Raw genomic sequence first — 12,628 nt, 5'->3', positions numbered from 1 at the left:
ATGTTGTTCAGTATGCTAGAGTAACAGTGTGTAGCAGTGTGAAGGGATGTTGTTCAGTATGCTAGAGTAACAGTGTGTAGCAGTGAGATGGGATGTTGTTCAGTATGCTAGAGTAAAAGTGTGTAGCAGTGTGATGGGATGTTGTTCAGTATGCTAGAGTAACAGTGTGTAGCAGTGAGATGGGATGTTGTTCAGTATGCTAGAGTAACAGTGTGTAGCAGTGTGATGGGATGTTGTTCAGTATGCTAGAGTAACAGTGTGTAGCAGTGTGATGGGATGTTGTTCAGTATGCTAGAGTAACAGTGTGTAGCAGTGAGATGGGATGTTGTTCAGTATGCTAGAGTAACAGTGTGTAGCAGTGTGATGGGATGTTGTTCAGTATGCTAGAGTAACAGTGTGTAGCAGTGTGATGGGATATTGTTCAGTATGCTAGAGTAACAGTGTGTAGCAGTGTGATGGGATGTTGTTCAGTATGCTAGAGTAACAGTGTGTAGCAGTGTGATGGGATGTTGTTCAGTATGCTAGAGTAACAGTGTGTAGCAGTGTGATGGGATGTTGTTCAGTATGCTAGAGTAACAGTGTGTAGCAGTGTGATGGGATATTGTTCAGAATGCTAGAGTAACAGTGTGTAGCAGTGTGATGGGATATTGTTCAGTATGCTAGAGTAACAGTGTGTAGCAGTGTGATGGGATGTTGTTCAGTATGCTAGAGTAACAGTGTGTAGCAGTGTGATGGGATGTTGTTCAGTATGCTAGAGTATGGGATGTTGTTCAGTATGAGTAACAGTGTGTAGCAGTGAGATGGGATGTTGTTCAGTATGCTAGAGTAACAGTGTGTAGCAGTGTGATGGGATGTTGTTCAGTATGCTAGAGTAACAGTGTGTAGCAGTGTGATGGGATGTTGTTCAGTATGCTAGAGTAACAGTGTGTAGCAGTGTGATGGGATATTGTTCAGTATGCTAGAGTAACAGTGTGTAGCAGTGTGATGGGATGTTGTTCAGTATGCTAGAGTAACAGTGTGTAGCAGTGTGATGGGATGTTGTTCAGTATGCTAGAGTAACAGTGTGTAGTAGTGTGATGGGATGTTGTTCAGTATGCTAGAGTAACAGTGTATAGCAGTCTGATGGGATGTTGTTCAGTATGCTAGAGTAACAGTGTGTAGCAGTGTGATGGGATGTTGTTCAGTATGCTAGAGTAACAGTGTGTGGCAGTGTGATGGGATGTTGTTCAGTATGCTAGAGTAACAGTGTATAGCAGTGTGATGGGATGTTGTTCAGTATGCTAGAGTAACAGTGTGTAGCAGTGTGATGGGATGTTGTTCAGTATGGTAGAGTAACAGTGTGTAGCAGTGTGATGGGATGTTGTTCAGTATGCTAGAGTAACAGTGTGTAGCAGTGTGATGGGATGTTGTTCAGTATGCTAGAGTAACAGTGTGTAGCAGTGTGATGGGATGTTGTTCAGTATGCTAGAGTAACAGTGTGTAGCAGTGTGATGGGATGTTGTTCAGTATGCTAGAGTAACAGTGTGTAGCAGTGTGATGGGATGTTGTTCAGTATGCTAGAGTAACAGTGTGTAGCAGTGTGATGGGATGTTGTTCAGTATGCTAGAGTAACAGTGTGTAGCAGTGTGATGGGATGTTGTTCAGTATGCTAGAGTAACAGTGTGTAGCAGTGTGATGGGATGTTGTTCAGTATGCTAGAGTAACAGTGTGTAGCAGTGTGATGGGATGTTGTTCAGTATGCTAGAGTAACAGTGTGTAGCAGTGTGATGGGATGTTGTTCAGTATGCTAGAGTAACAGTGTGTAGCAGTGTGATGGGATGTTGTTCAGTATGCTAGAGTAACAGTGTGTAGCAGTGTGATGGGATGTTGTTCAGTATGCTAGAGTAACAGTGTGTAGCAGTGTGATGGGATGTTGTTCAGTATGCTAGAGTAACAGTGTGTAGCAGTGTGATGGGATGTTGTTCAGTATGCTAGAGTAACAGTGTGTAGCAGTGTGATGGGATGTTGTTCAGTATGCTAGAGTAACAGTGTGTAGCAGTGTGATGGGATGTTGTTCAGTATGCTAGAGTAACAGTGTGTAGCAGTGTGATGGGATGTTGTTCAGTATGCTAGAGTAACAGTGTGTAGCAGTGTGATGGGATGTTGTTCAGTATGCTAGAGTAACAGTGTGTAGCAGTGTGATGGGATGTTGTTCAGTATGCTAGAGTAACAGTGTGTAGCAGTGTGATGGGATGTTGTTCAGTATGCTAGAGTAACAGTGTGTAGCAGTGTGATGGGATGTTGTTCAGTATGCTAGAGTAACAGTGTGTAGCAGTGTGATGGGATGTTGTTCAGTATGCTAGAGTAACAGTGTGTAGTAGTGTGATGGGATGTTGTTCAGTATGCTAGAGTAACAGTGTGTAGCAGTCTGATGGGATGTGATGGGATGTTGTTCAGTATGCTAGAGTAACAGTGTGTAGCAGTGTGATGGGATGTTGTTCAGTATGCTAGAGTAACAGTGTGTAGCAGTGTGATGGGATGTTGTTCAGTATGCTAGAGTAACAGTGTTAGCAGTGTGATGGGATGTTGTTCAGTATGCTAGAGTAACAGTGTGTAGCAGTGAGATGGGATGTTGTTCAGTATGCTAGAGTAACAGTGTGTAGCAGTGTAATGGGATGTTGTTCAGTATGCTAGAGTAACAGTGTGTAGCAGTGTGATGGGATGTTGTTCAGTATGCTAGAGTAACAGTGTGTAGCAGTGTGATGGGATGTTGTTCAGTATGCTAGAGTAACAGTGTGTAGCAGTGTGATGGGATATTGTTCAGTATGCTAGAGTAACAGTGTGTAGCAGTGTGATGGGATGTTGTTCAGTATGCTAGAGTAACAGTGTGTAGCAGTGTGATGGGATGTTGTTCAGTATGCTAGAGTAACAGTGTGTAGCAGTGTGATGGGATGTTGTTCAGTATGCTAGAGTAACAGTGTGTAGCAGTGTGATGGGATGTTGTTCAGTATGCTAGAGTAACAGTGTGTAGCAGTGAGATGGGATGTTGTTCAGTATGCTAGAGTAACAGTGTGTAGCAGTGTGATGGGATGTTGTTCAGTATGCTAGAGTAACAGTGTGTAGCAGTGTGATGGGATGTTGTTCAGTATGCTAGAGTAACCGTGTGTAGCAGTGTGATGGGATGTTGTTCAGTATGCTAGAGTAACAGTGTGTAGCAGTGAGATGGGATGTTGTTCAGTATGCTAGAGTAAGAGTGTGTAGCAGTGTAATGGGATGTTGTTCAGTATGCTAGAGTAACAGTGTGTAGCAGTGTGATGGGATATTGTTCAGTATGCTAGAGTAACAGTGTGTAGTAGTGTGATGGGATGTTGTTCAGTATGCTAGAGTAACAGTGTGTAGCAGTGTGATGGGATATTGTTCAGTATGCTAGAGAGTAACAGTGTGTAGCAGTGTGATGGGATGTTGTTCAGTATGCTAGAGTAACAGTGTGTAGCAGTGTGATGGGATGTTGTTCAGTATGCTAGAGTAACAGTGTGTAGTAGTGTGATGGGATGTTGTTCAGTATGCTAGAGTAACAGTGTATAGCAGTCTGATGGGATGTTGTTCAGTATGCTAGAGTAACAGTGTGTAGCAGTGTGATGGGATGTTGTTCAGTATGCTAGAGTAACAGTGTGTAGCAGTGTGATGGGATGTTGTTCAGTATGCTAGAGTAACCGTGTGTAGCAGTGTGATGGGATGTTGTTCAGTATGCTAGAGTAACAGTGTGTAGCAGTGAGATGGGATGTTGTTCAGTATGCTAGAGTAACAGTGTGTAGCAGTGTAATGGGATGTTGTTCAGTATGCTAGAGTAACAGTGTGTAGCAGTGTGAAGGGATGTTGTTCAGTATGCTAGAGTAACAGTGTGTAGCAGTGTGATGGGATGTTGTTCAGTATGCTAGAGTAACAGTGTGTAGCAGTATGCTGATGGGATGTTGTTCAGTATGCTAGAGTAACAGTGTGTAGCAGTGTGATGGGATGTTGTTCAGTATGCTAGAGTAACAGTGTGTAGCAGTGAGATGGGATGTTGTTCAGTATGCTAGAGTAACAGTGTGTAGCAGTGTGATGGGATGTTGTTCAGTATGCTAGAGTAACAGTGTGTAGCAGTGTGATGGGATGTTGTTCAGTATGCTAGAGTAACCGTGTGTAGCAGTGTGATGGGATGTTGTTCAGTATGCTAGAGTAACAGTGTGTAGCAGTGAGATGGGATGTTGTTCAGTATGCTAGAGTAACAGTGTGTAGCAGTGTAATGGGATGTTGTTCAGTATGCTAAAGTAACAGTGTGTAGCAGTGTGATGGGATGTTGTTCAGTATGCTAGAGTAACAGTGTGTAGCAGTGTGATGGGATGTTGTTCAGTATGCTAGAGTAACAGTGTGTAGCAGTGTGATGGGATATTGTTCAGTATGCTAGAGTAACAGTGTGTAGCAGTGTGATGGGATGTTGTTCAGTATGCTAGAGTAACAGTGTGTAGCAGTGTGATGGGATGTTGTTCAGTATGCTAGAGTAACAGTGTGTAGTAGTGTGATGGGATGTTGTTCAGTATGCTAGAGTAACAGTGTATAGCAGTCTGATGGGATGTTGTTCAGTATGCTAGAGTAACAGTGTGTAGCAGTGTGATGGGATGTTGTTCAGTATGCTAGAGTAACAGTGTGTAGCAGTGTGATGGGATGTTGTTCAGTATGCTAGAGTAACAGTGTGTAGCAGTGTGATGGGATGTTGTTCAGTATGCTAGAGTAACAGTGTGTAGCAGTGTGAAGGGATGTTGTTCAATATGCTAGAGTAACAGTGTATAGCAGTGTGATGGGATGTTGTTCAGTATGCTAGAGTAACAGTGTGTAGTAGTGTGATGGGATGTTGTTCAGTATGCTAGAGTAACAGTGTGTAGCAGTGTGATGGGATGTTGTTCAGTATGCTAGAGTAACAGTGTGTAGCAGTGTGATGGGATGTTGTTCAGTATGCTAGAGTAACAGTGTGTAGTAGTGTGATGGGATGTTGTTCAGTATGCTAGAGTAACAGTGTGTACCAGTGTGATGGGATGTTGTTCAGTATGCTAGAGTAACAGTGTGTAGCAGTGTGATGGGATGTTGTTCAGTATGCTAGAGTAACAGTGTGTAGCAGTGTGATGGGATGTTGTTCAGTATGCTAGAGTAACAGTGTGTAGCAGTGAGATGGGATGTTGTTCACTATGCTAGAGTAACAGTGTGTAGCAGTGTGATGGGATGTTGTTCAGTATGCTAGAGTAACAGTGTGTAGCAGTGTGATGGGATGTTGTTCAGTATGCTAGAGTAACAGTGTGTAGCAGTGTGATGGGATATTGTTCAGTATGCTAGAGTAACAGTGTGTAGCAGTGTGATGGGATATTGTTCAGTATGCTAGAGTAACAGTGTATAGCAGTCTGATGGGATGTTGTTCAGTATGCTAGAGTAACAGTGTGTAGCAGTGTGATGGGATGTTGTTCAGTATGCTAGAGTAACAGTGTGTAGCAGTGTGATGGGATGTTGTTCAGTATGCTAGAGTAACAGTGTGTAGCAGTGTGATGGGATGTTGTTCAGTATGCTAGAGTAACAGTGTGTAGCAGTGTGAAGGGATGTTGTTCAATATGCTAGAGTAACAGTCTATAGCAGTGTGATGGGATGTTGTTCAGTATGCTAGACTAACAGTGTGTAGTAGTGTGATGGGATGTTGTTCAGTATGCTAGAGTAACAGTGTGTAGCAGTGTGATGGGATGTTGTTCAGTATGCTAGAGTAACAGTGTGTAGCAGTGTGATGGGATGTTGTTCAGTATGCTAGAGTAACAGTGTGTAGTAGTGTGATGGGATGTTGTTCAGTATGCTAGAGTAGCAGTGTGTAGCAGTGTGATGGGATGTTGTTCAGTATGCTAGAGTAACAGTGTGTAGCAGTGTGATGGGATGTTGTTCAGTATGCTAGAGTAACAGTGTGTAGCAGTGTGATGGGATGTTGTTCAGTATGCTAGAGTAACAGTGTGTAGCAGTGAGATGGGATGTTGTTCACTATGCTAGAGTAACAGTGTGTAGCAGTGTGATGGGATGTTGTTCAGTATGCTAGAGTAACAGTGTGTAGCAGTGTGATGGGATGTTGTTCAGTATGCTAGAGTAACAGTGTGTAGCAGTGTGATGGGATATTGTTCAGTATGCTAGAGTAACAGTGTGTAGCAGTGTGATGGGATATTGTTCAGTATGCTAGAGTAACAGTGTGTAGCAGTGAGATGGGATGTTGTTCAGTATGCTAGAGTAACAGTGTGTAGCAGTGTGATGGGATGTTGTTCAGTATGCTAGAGTAACAGTGTGTAGCAGTGTGATGGGATGTTGTTCAGTATGCTAGAGTAACAGTGTGTAGCAGTGAGATGGGATGTTGTTCAGTATGCTAGAGTAACAGTGTGTAGCAGTGTGATGGGATGTTGTTCAGTATGCTAGAGTAACAGTGTGTAGCAGTGTGATGGGATGTTGTTCAGTATGCTAGAGTAACAGTGTGTAGAAGTGTGATGGGATGTTGTTCAGTATGCTAGAGTAACAGTGTGTAGCAGTGTGATGGGATGTTGTTCAGTATGCTAGAGTAACAGTGTGTAGCAGTGTGATGGGATGTTGTTCAGTATGCTAGAGTAACCGTGTGTAGCAGTGTGATGGGATGTTGTTCAGTATGCTAGAGTAACAGTGTGTAGCAGTGAGATGGGATGTTGTTCAGTATGCTAGAGTAACAGTGTGTAGCAGTGTAATGGGATGTTGTTCAGTATGCTAGAGTAACAGTGTGTAGCAGTGTGATGGGATGTTGTTCAGTATGCTAGAGTAACAGTGTGTAGCAGTGTGATGGGATGTTGTTCAGTATGCTAGAGTAACAGTGTGTAGCAGTGTGATGGGATATTGTTCAGTATGCTAGAGTAACAGTGTGTAGCAGTGTGATGGGATGTTGTTCAGTATGCTAGAGTAACAGTGTGTAGCAGTGTGATGGGATGTTGTTCAGTATGCTAGAGTAACAGTGTGTAGTAGTGTGATGGGATGTTGTTCAGTATGCTAGAGTAACAGTGTATAGCAGTCTGATGGGATGTTGTTCAGTATGCTAGAGTAACAGTGTGTAGCAGTGTGATGGGATGTTGTTCAGTATGCTAGAGTAACAGTGTGTAGCAGTGTGATGGGATGTTGTTCAGTATGCTAGAGTAACAGTGTGTAGCAGTGTGATGGGATGTTGTTCAGTATGCTAGAGTAACAGTGTGTAGCAGTGTGAAGGGATGTTGTTCAATATGCTAGAGTAACAGTGTATAGCAGTGTGATGGGATGTTGTTCAGTATGCTAGAGTAACAGTGTGTAGTAGTGTGATGGGATGTTGTTCAGTATGCTAGAGTAACAGTGTGTAGCAGTGTGATGGGATGTTGTTCAGTATGCTAGAGTAACAGTGTGTAGCAGTGTGATGGGATGTTGTTCAGTATGCTAGAGTAACAGTGTGTAGTAGTGTGATGGGATGTTGTTCAGTATGCTAGAGTAACAGTGTGTAGCAGTGTGATGGGATGTTGTTCAGTATGCTAGAGTAACAGTGTGTAGCAGTGTGATGGGATGTTGTTCAGTATGCTAGAGTAACAGTGTGTAGCAGTGTGATGGGATGTTGTTCAGTATGCTAGAGTAACAGTGTGTAGCAGTGAGATGGGATGTTGTTCACTATGCTAGAGTAACAGTGTGTAGCAGTGTGATGGGATGTTGTTCAGTATGCTAGAGTAACAGTGTGTAGCAGTGTGATGGGATGTTGTTCAGTATGCTAGAGTAACAGTGTGTAGCAGTGTGATGGGATGTTGTTCAGTATGCTAGAGTAACAGTGTGTAGCAGTGTGATGGGATATTGTTCAGTATGCTAGAGTAACAGTGTGTAGCAGTGAGATGGGATGTTGTTCAGTATGCTAGAGTAACAGTGTGTGTAGCAGTGTGATGGGATGTTGTTCAGTATGCTAGAGTAACAGTGTGTAGAAGTGTGATGGGATGTTGTTCAGTATGCTAGAGTAACAGTGTGTAGCAGTGTGATGGGATGTTGTTCAGTATGCTAGAGTAACAGTGTGTAGCAGTGAGATGGGATGTTGTTCAGTATGCTAGAGTAACAGTGTGTAGCAGTGTGATGGGATGTTGTTCAGTATGCTAGAGTAACAGTGTGTAGCAGTGTGATGGGATGTTGTTCAGTATGCTAGAGTAACAGTGTGTAGCAGTGTGATGGGATGTTGTTCAGTATGCTAGAGTAACAGTGTGTAGCAGTGTGATGGGATGTTGTTCAGTATGCTAGAGTAACAGTGTGTAGCAGTGAGATGGGATGTTGTTCAGTATGCTAGAGTAACAGTGTGTAGCAGTGTGATGGGATGTTGTTCAGTATGCTAGAGTAACAGTGTGTAGCAGTGTGATGGGATGTTGTTCAGTATGCTAGAGTAACAGTGTGTAGCAGTGTGATGGGATATTGTTCAGTATGCTAGAGTAACAGTGTGTAGCAGTGTGATGGGATGTTGTTCAGTATGCTAGAGTAACAGTGTGTAGCAGTGTGATGGGATGTTGTTCAGTATGCTAGAGTAACAGTGTGTAGCAGTGAGATGGGATGTTGTTCAGTATGCTAGAGTAACAGTGTGTAGCAGTGTGATGGGATGTTGTTCAGTATGCTAGAGTAACAGTGTGTAGCAGTGTGATGGGATGTTGTTCAGTATGCTAGAGTAACAGTGTGTAGCAGTGTGATGGGATATTGTTCAGTATGCTAGAGTAACAGTGTGTAGCAGTGTGATGGGATGTTGTTCAGTATGCTAGAGTAACAGTGTGTAGCAGTGTGATGGGATGTTGTTCAGTATGCTAGAGTAACAGTGTGTAGCAGTGTGATGGGATGTTGTTCAGTATGCTAGAGTAACAGTGTGTAGCAGTGTGATGGGATGTTGTTCAGTATGCTAGAGTAACAGTGTGTAGCAGTGAGATGGGATGTTGTTCAGTATGCTAGAGTAACAGTGTGTAGCAGTGTGATGGGATGTTGTTCAGTATGCTAGAGTAACAGTGTGTAGCAGTGTGATGGGATGTTGTTCAGTATGCTAGAGTAACCGTGTGTAGCAGTGTGATGGGATGTTGTTCAGTATGCTAGAGTAACAGTGTGTAGCAGTGAGATGGGATGTTGTTCAGTATGCTAGAGTAACAGTGTGTAGCAGTGTAATGGGATGTTGTTCAGTATGCTAGAGTAACAGTGTGTAGCAGTGTGATGGGATATTGTTCAGTATGCTAGAGTAACAGTGTGTAGTAGTGTGATGGGATGTTGTTCAGTATGCTAGAGTAACAGTGTGTAGCAGTGTGATGGGATATTGTTCAGTATGCTAGAGTAACAGTGTGTAGCAGTGTGATGGGATGTTGTTCAGTATGCTAGAGTAACAGTGTGTAGCAGTGTGATGGGATGTTGTTCAGTATGCTAGAGTAACAGTGTGTAGTAGTGTGATGGGATGTTGTTCAGTATGCTAGAGTAACAGTGTATAGCAGTCTGATGGGATGTTGTTCAGTATGCTAGAGTAACAGTGTGTAGCAGTGTGATGGGATGTTGTTCAGTATGCTAGAGTAACAGTGTGTAGCAGTGTGATGGGATGTTGTTCAGTATGCTAGAGTAACCGTGTGTAGCAGTGTGATGGGATGTTGTTCAGTATGCTAGAGTAACAGTGTGTAGCAGTGAGATGGGATGTTGTTCAGTATGCTAGAGTAACAGTGTGTAGCAGTGTAATGGGATGTTGTTCAGTATGCTAGAGTAACAGTGTGTAGCAGTGTGAAGGGATGTTGTTCAGTATGCTAGAGTAACAGTGTGTAGCAGTGTGATGGGATGTTGTTCAGTATGCTAGAGTAACAGTGTGTAGCAGTGTGATGGGATGTTGTTCAGTATGCTAGAGTAACAGTGTGTAGCAGTGTGATGGGATGTTGTTCAGTATGCTAGAGTAACAGTGTGTAGCAGTGAGATGGGATGTTGTTCAGTATGCTAGAGTAACAGTGTGTAGCAGTGTGATGGGATGTTGTTCAGTATGCTAGAGTAACAGTGTGTAGCAGTGTGATGGGATGTTGTTCAGTATGCTAGAGTAACCGTGTGTAGCAGTGTGATGGGATGTTGTTCAGTATGCTAGAGTAACAGTGTGTAGCAGTGAGATGGGATGTTGTTCAGTATGCTAGAGTAACAGTGTGTAGCAGTGTAATGGGATGTTGTTCAGTATGCTAAAGTAACAGTGTGTAGCAGTGTGATGGGATGTTGTTCAGTATGCTAGAGTAACAGTGTGTAGCAGTGTGATGGGATGTTGTTCAGTATGCTAGAGTAACAGTGTGTAGCAGTGTGATGGGATATTGTTCAGTATGCTAGAGTAACAGTGTGTAGCAGTGTGATGGGATGTTGTTCAGTATGCTAGAGTAACAGTGTGTAGCAGTGTGATGGGATGTTGTTCAGTATGCTAGAGTAACAGTGTGTAGTAGTGTGATGGGATGTTGTTCAGTATGCTAGAGTAACAGTGTATAGCAGTCTGATGGGATGTTGTTCAGTATGCTAGAGTAACAGTGTGTAGCAGTGTGATGGGATGTTGTTCAGTATGCTAGAGTAACAGTGTGTAGCAGTGTGATGGGATGTTGTTCAGTATGCTAGAGTAACAGTGTGTAGCAGTGTGATGGGATGTTGTTCAGTATGCTAGAGTAACAGTGTGTAGCAGTGTGAAGGGATGTTGTTCAATATGCTAGAGTAACAGTGTATAGCAGTGTGATGGGATGTTGTTCAGTATGCTAGAGTAACAGTGTGTAGTAGTGTGATGGGATGTTGTTCAGTATGCTAGAGTAACAGTGTGTAGCAGTGTGATGGGATGTTGTTCAGTATGCTAGAGTAACAGTGTGTAGTAGTGTGATGGGATGTTGTTCAGTATGCTAGAGTAACAGTGTGTACCAGTGTGATGGGATGTTGTTCAGTATGCTAGAGTAACAGTGTGTAGCAGTGTGATGGGATGTTGTTCAGTATGCTAGAGTAACAGTGTGTAGCAGTGTGATGGGATGTTGTTCAGTATGCTAGAGTAACAGTGTGTAGCAGTGAGATGGGATGTTGTTCACTATGCTAGAGTAACAGTGTGTAGCAGTGTGATGGGATGTTGTTCAGTATGCTAGAGTAACAGTGTGTAGCAGTGTGATGGGATGTTGTTCAGTATGCTAGAGTAACAGTGTGTAGCAGTGTGATGGGATATTGTTCAGTATGCTAGAGTAACAGTGTGTAGCAGTGTGATGGGATATTGTTCAGTATGCTAGAGTAACAGTGTATAGCAGTCTGATGGGATGTTGTTCAGTATGCTAGAGTAACAGTGTGTAGCAGTGTGATGGGATGTTGTTCAGTATGCTAGAGTAACAGTGTGTAGCAGTGTGATGGGATGTTGTTCAGTATGCTAGAGTAACAGTGTGTAGCAGTGTGATGGGATGTTGTTCAGTATGCTAGAGTAACAGTGTGTAGCAGTGTGAAGGGATGTTGTTCAATATGCTAGAGTAACAGTCTATAGCAGTGTGATGGGATGTTGTTCAGTATGCTAGACTAACAGTGTGTAGTAGTGTGATGGGATGTTGTTCAGTATGCTAGAGTAACAGTGTGTAGCAGTGTGATGGGATGTTGTTCAGTATGCTAGAGTAACAGTGTGTAGCAGTGTGATGGGATGTTGTTCAGTATGCTAGAGTAACAGTGTGTAGTAGTGTGATGGGATGTTGTTCAGTATGCTAGAGTAGCAGTGTGTAGCAGTGTGATGGGATGTTGTTCAGTATGCTAGAGTAACAGTGTGTAGCAGTGTGATGGGATGTTGTTCAGTATGCTAGAGTAACAGTGTGTAGCAGTGTGATGGGATGTTGTTCAGTATGCTAGAGTAACAGTGTGTAGCAGTGAGATGGGATGTTGTTCACTATGCTAGAGTAACAGTGTGTAGCAGTGTGATGGGATGTTGTTCAGTATGCTAGAGTAACAGTGTGTAGCAGTGTGATGGGATGTTGTTCAGTATGCTAGAGTAACAGTGTGTAGCAGTGTGATGGGATATTGTTCAGTATGCTAGAGTAACAGTGTGTAGCAGTGTGATGGGATATTGTTCAGTATGCTAGAGTAACAGTGTGTAGCAGTGAGATGGGATGTTGTTCAGTATGCTAGAGTAACAGTGTGTAGCAGTGTGATGGGATGTTGTTCAGTATGCTAGAGTAACAGTGTGTAGCAGTGTGATGGGATGTTGTTCAGTATGCTAGAGTAACAGTGTGTAGCAGTGAGATGGGATGTTGTTCAGTATGCTAGAGTAACAGTGTGTAGCAGTGTGATGGGATGTTGTTCAGTATGCTAGAGTAACAGTGTGTAGCAGTGTGATGGGATGTTGTTCAGTATGCTAGAGTAACAGTGTGTAGAAGTGTGATGGGATGTTGTTCAGTATGCTATAGTAACAGTGTGTAGCAGTGTGATGGGATGTTGTTCAGTATGCTAGAGTAACAGTGTGTAGCAGTGTGATGGGATGTTGTTCAGTATGCTAGAGTAACCGTGTGTAGCAGTGTGATGGGATGTTGTTCAGTATGCTAGAGTAACAGTGTGTAGCAGTGAGATGGGATGTTGTTCAGTATGCTAGAGTAACAGTGTG

The sequence above is a fragment of the Oncorhynchus nerka genome, linkage group LG1, assembly GCF_034236695.1.
Source record: "Oncorhynchus nerka isolate Pitt River linkage group LG1, Oner_Uvic_2.0, whole genome shotgun sequence".
NCBI lineage: Eukaryota > Metazoa > Chordata > Actinopteri > Salmoniformes > Salmonidae > Oncorhynchus > Oncorhynchus nerka.
Note: the sequence above shows the minus strand (reverse complement) of the source record.